This window comes from Leptidea sinapis, chromosome 8 (assembly GCF_905404315.1).
Source record: "Leptidea sinapis chromosome 8, ilLepSina1.1, whole genome shotgun sequence".
NCBI classification, from domain to species: domain Eukaryota; kingdom Metazoa; phylum Arthropoda; class Insecta; order Lepidoptera; family Pieridae; genus Leptidea; species Leptidea sinapis.
The window spans coordinates 3,518,033-3,523,940 of record NC_066272.1 but is presented as its reverse complement, the minus strand read 5'-3'; the positions used below and the strand labels follow the sequence as shown (position 1 = coordinate 3,523,940).

Here is a 5,908-nt window from a genome sequence, read left to right as displayed (position 1 = left end):
AATCTTGCAAGATAAACAACTGTCTCTGAAATGAAGACGATTGATAAGCAATAAGATTCTTAAGAAGATTGTTCGTCGGCAAGCTATAGAGTTTTAAAATAAATCTTTCTTTAAGATAACTAAATCTAATACACAAAGGAGGAAGGTTGGCCTCGATTTGCATAGCAGCTATTGGGCTAGTTTTAAGTGCACCCAATATTGTACGCATACATTTATTTTGTATTTTATCCAGACTATTAACAATTTTGCTGTCTGCGGCGAAACAATGAAAGCCATATTCAAAATGACTACGAATAAGCTATTTATACAAAATTAACAATATTTTAGGGTCCGCTCCCCACGACGTTGCACACAAAGATTTTAATACATTATAAGCTTTATTCGCTTTAATTATAACACTATCTGTATATTTTTTCCAAGAAAGTTTTGGAGTAAATGTTACACCTAGAAATTTTATGTCACATGAAATAGGCAGTGGAATGCCATTGTATAAAATGGGAGGCAATATGATGCGTTTACGACCAATCACAAAGACTTTTGATTTGGTTGGATTTACATTTAAATTAAGATAAGAAAAGTATTGATATAAATTTACAAGTGCTTTATTAATAGTAGCGGCTAAATTAATCAGATCAACTCCCGATACATAGACGACTAAGTCATCTGCATACTGTAGGTTTACTATATTTGGCCCCAAAATAAGGTTCAATCGTCTTATGTACATAATAAAAATTAAAGGAGACAATATTCCCCCCTGACAAACACCTAGAGAAGAAAATCGTGGTCCATACAAATGTTTATTAAATTTTACATATACTTTTCTGTCAGTCAAAAAGGATTGCATCCAATTTATTATTTTACCTGGTATCCCTAACATTGATAACTCGTCACAAAGCACGGCAATATTTACACTATTGAAGGCACCTGAGATGTCAAAAAATACAGACAAAAGATACTGATTACTTGCTAAACATTGATGCGCATCAAGCTGTAACTGCGCTATACTCTCCCTAGAAGACCGACCTTTGCGAAAACCAAACTGATTATTAGGCAAAAGACAATTTTGTTCTATAAAGAACTCGAGACGTTGTTTTAGAAGCTGCTCAAATATCTTCCCAACACAAGACGTGAGAGCTATAGGTCTATAAGAGTCAGGTAACATTTTATTTTTGTCTGGCTTTAAAACTGGGATTAAACAGTCTGTTTTCCATTCTGCAGGAATAGTATTCTCCTTCCATAGGCGATTAAGAATATTTAAAAAGATGTTGAGACTGTGGCAATTAAGTTTTTTGAGTAAAATATATGGAATGGTATCAAGACCGAAAGATGTATCTCTTCTAGTAAATAAAGCGGATTTTAGTTCTTGTAAAGAAAAAGGCTCTATCAAATATTTATTACTATCATTAACAACATTTACATAGTTAGTTAACTCATTTGATACAAAGTCAGAAGTATACTTTTGTAGAAAATCTGGAATCCAACTATCATTCAACACACTGTCAGGAATGTAAGTTTTGTTAAATTTGCGCATGTATTTCCAAATTGAAGACAAAGGAGTACAACGATTAAATGAATTGCACAAGCCTATCCAGCTATTTCTTCTTTCACTTTTTAAGATAAGTTTTTTTAAAGCCCGCAATCTCTTAAACTCCACATAATTTTCATCAGTGGAGTTGTTTTTAAAATTAATGTAACCATTTTTAGCATTTAAAACTGCTTCTGTACACTTCTGATTCCACCAAGGCAACCAAGGATATTTAAAAGATTTTTGTGAACAAGAACTAGTAACATTATTACTATTAGAACTTTTGGAAAACAGACAGCTAGGGATTGACTGCTTGGCAGCAGAAAGTAAAATATTACAAAAGGAATTAAAAGCATCTATTGAAGATAAAGTGTCAAATTTAACATCATCCAAATAAGAAACAACTAAGTAACTATACATATTCCAATTCACCTGCTTATAATTAGGGTGAGTGGGCAAATGTAGCTTATTACATAATGTGTTTTGCAAACTACTACTATCACTACTTACTGCCATTTTTATTATTACAGGGAGATGATAACTACTGCCCAGAGGACTGTCAATAACTGACCAGTCACATAAAAGAGCCAATGATGGAGTTACCAAAGTCAAGTCAAGAGCATTAGGACGCCAAGATGGAGATCCTATTGTGGTAGCTTGACCATTATTCAGAATAACAAGACCATTCTCATCTATAACCTCTAAAACATCTTTACCTCGAGGCAATGTATCAACACATCCCCACAACATGTGATGAGCATTGAAATCACCTGCAAATATCATTGGCTCTGGAATGGACTTAATTAAACTGTTTAAATTGTTTTTATTAAATGGAGGATTTGAATTGGAAGGACTGTAAAAACTCACAATACTCAGTTCTTTGTTATTAATTTTAATTTTAATGCAAACATTTTGTAGAGCACTATCAAAATATGTATTTATGTTAGAAAATGTGATATTATTATGAATAAAAATTGCTACACCATTGTGTTTATTACCACAATCATTCCTTATTGTGTTATAGCCTTTTATTAAAAAATACTGATGTGGTTTTAACCAAGTTTCCGAAATTATAGCAATATGGATATGATTTTCATATAAAAACCTTGTAAAAATAAGCCTTAATATGCTTTAAAGCAAAAAGAATAGCGACGGCTTCAGCAGTAAAAATACTGGCATATCTATTAATCTTAAAGCCAATACCCTTCCTAATTTCAGGAAGGTAGATTGCAAAAGAAACATTATTATTGTTTTTTGCGCCATCCGTATAAACAAATTTACAATTAGACCATTCTGACAATAATACATGAACCTCCTCTTTTGAAGTTAAATTTGGATCTATTACAACATTAATTGCAGAATATTTACATCGAAAAGAACCTGCATGGCAGGGAAGTATATCATTATTCCGATGAATATTTAAATCTTGTAGAAATTGAAAAAATGAAGAAAAATCTTGCAAGATAAACAACTGTCTCTGAAATGAAGACGATTGATAAGCAATAAGATTCTTAAGAAGATTGTTCGTCGGCAAGCTATAGAGTTTTAAAATAAATCTTTCTTTAAGATAACTAAATCTAATACACAAAGGAGGAAGGTTGGCCTCGATTTGCATAGCAGCTATTGGGCTAGTTTTAAGTGCACCCAATATTGTACGCATACATTTATTTTGTATTTTATCCAGACTATTAACAATTTTGCTGTCTGCGGCGAAACAATGAAAGCCATATTCAAAATGACTACGAATAAGCTATTTATACAAAATTAACAATATTTTAGGGTCCGCTCCCCACGACGTTGCACACAAAGATTTTAATACATTATAAGCTTTATTCGCTTTAATTATAACACTATCTGTATATTTTTTCCAAGAAAGTTTTGGAGTAAATGTTACACCTAGAAATTTTATGTCACATGAAATAGGCAGTGGAATGCCATTGTATAAAATGGGAGGCAATATGATGCGTTTACGACCAATCACAAAGACTTTTGATTTGGTTGGATTTACATTTAAATTAAGATAAGAAAAGTATTGATATAAATTTACAAGTGCTTTATTAATAGTAGCGGCTAAATTAATCAGATCAACTCCCGATACATAGACGACTAAGTCATCTGCATACTGTAGGTTTACTATATTTGGCCCCAAAATAAGGTTCAATCGTCTTATGTACATAATAAAAATTAAAGGAGACAATATTCCCCCCTGACAAACACCTAGAGAAGAAAATCGTGGTCCATACAAATGTTTATTAAATTTTACATATACTTTTCTGTCAGTCAAAAAGGATTGCATCCAATTTATTATTTTACCTGGTATCCCTAACATTGATAACTCGTCACAAAGCACGGCAATATTTACACTATTGAAGGCACCTGAGATGTCAAAAAATACAGACAAAAGATACTGATTACTTGCTAAACATTGATGCGCATCAAGCTGTAACTGCGCTATACTCTCCCTAGAAGACCGACCTTTGCGAAAACCAAACTGATTATTAGGCAAAAGACAATTTTGTTCTATAAAGAACTCGAGACGTTGTTTTAGAAGCTGCTCAAATATCTTCCCAACACAAGACGTGAGAGCTATAGGTCTATAAGAGTCAGGTAACATTTTATTTTTGTCTGGCTTTAAAACTGGGATTAAACAGTCTGTTTTCCATTCTGCAGGAATAGTATTCTCCTTCCATAGGCGATTAAGAATATTTAAAAAGATGTTGAGACTGTGGCAATTAAGTTTTTTGAGTAAAATATATGGAATGGTATCAAGACCGAAAGATGTATCTCTTCTAGTAAATAAAGCGGATTTTAGTTCTTGTAAAGAAAAAGGCTCTATCAAATATTTATTACTATCATTAACAACATTTACATAGTTAGTTAACTCATTTGATACAAAGTCAGAAGTATACTTTTGTAGAAAATCTGGAATCCAACTATCATTCAACACACTGTCAGGAATGTAAGTTTTGTTAAATTTGCGCATGTATTTCCAAATTGAAGACAAAGGAGTACAACGATTAAATGAATTGCACAAGCCTATCCAGCTATTTCTTCTTTCACTTTTTAAGATAAGTTTTTTTAAAGCCCGCAATCTCTTAAACTCCACATAATTTTCATCAGTGGAGTTGTTTTTAAAATTAATGTAACCATTTTTAGCATTTAAAACTGCTTCTGTACACTTCTGATTCCACCAAGGCAACCAAGGATATTTAAAAGATTTTTGTGAACAAGAACTAGTAACATTATTACTATTAGAACTTTTGGAAAACAGACAGCTAGGGATTGACTGCTTGGCAGCAGAAAGTAAAATATTACAAAAGGAATTAAAAGCATCTATTGAAGATAAAGTGTCAAATTTAACATCATCCAAATAAGAAACAACTAAGTAACTATACATATTCCAATTCACCTGCTTATAATTAGGGTGAGTGGGCAAATGTAGCTTATTACATAATGTGTTTTGCAAACTACTACTATCACTACTTACTGCCATTTTTATTATTACAGGGAGATGATAACTACTGCCCAGAGGACTGTCAATAACTGACCAGTCACATAAAAGAGCCAATGATGGAGTTACCAAAGTCAAGTCAAGAGCATTAGGACGCCAAGATGGAGATCCTATTGTGGTAGCTTGACCATTATTCAGAATAACAAGACCATTCTCATCTATAACCTCTAAAACATCTTTACCTCGAGGCAATGTATCAACACATCCCCACAACATGTGATGAGCATTGAAATCACCTGCAAATATCATTGGCTCTGGAATGGACTTAATTAAACTGTTTAAATTGTTTTTATTAAATGGAGGATTTGAATTGGAAGGACTGTAAAAACTCACAATACTCAGTTCTTTGTTATTAATTTTAATTTTAATGCAAACATTTTGTAGAGCACTATCAAAATATGTATTTATGTTAGAAAATGTGATATTATTATGAATAAAAATTGCTACACCATTGTGTTTATTACCACAATCATTCCTTATTGTGTTATAGCCTTTTATTAAAAAATACTGATGTGGTTTTAACCAAGTTTCCGAAATTATAGCAATATGGATATGATTTTCATATAAAAACCTTGTAAAAATAAGCCTATTACTAATAATACTTTGAGCGTTCCACTGCACTATATTCAATGTATCCATAATAACAATTAACTAGATGTCTTTTTTCTAAAAGTGTTATTCAGAATTTCCTTAATACTATTTGAATTTATAGTTAACTTATCTTTATTCAACCAAAAGGTTCATAAATTTGTCAGATTTTATAAGATTGCTCAGGTGTGTGTCAATATACTTTGAGTTTAATTGAGGGAAAGCAGATTCATTGAAGAGATCTGAGTATCTAACACTACGGGACTTCACTTTGTTTTCTTCAA

At 32.0% G+C, this 5,908-nt stretch overlaps 2 long non-coding RNA genes across 2 annotated transcripts; both read left to right on the top strand.

Annotated features, from left to right (window-relative positions):
* The first annotated feature begins 380 nt into the window (after positions 1 to 380).
* On the top strand, positions 381 to 2,510 carry LOC126965814 (uncharacterized). Its single transcript, XR_007729604.1, has 2 exons — positions 381 to 1,155; positions 2,056 to 2,510. It is a non-coding gene; the product is annotated as an uncharacterized LOC126965814 (long non-coding RNA).
* Positions 2,511 to 3,357: 847 nt separating this feature from the next.
* LOC126965815 (uncharacterized) lies at positions 3,358 to 5,487 on the top strand. The gene is made up of 2 exons (XR_007729605.1): positions 3,358 to 4,132; positions 5,033 to 5,487. It is a non-coding gene; the product is annotated as an uncharacterized LOC126965815 (long non-coding RNA).
* Positions 5,488 to 5,908: the final 421 nt, after the last annotated feature.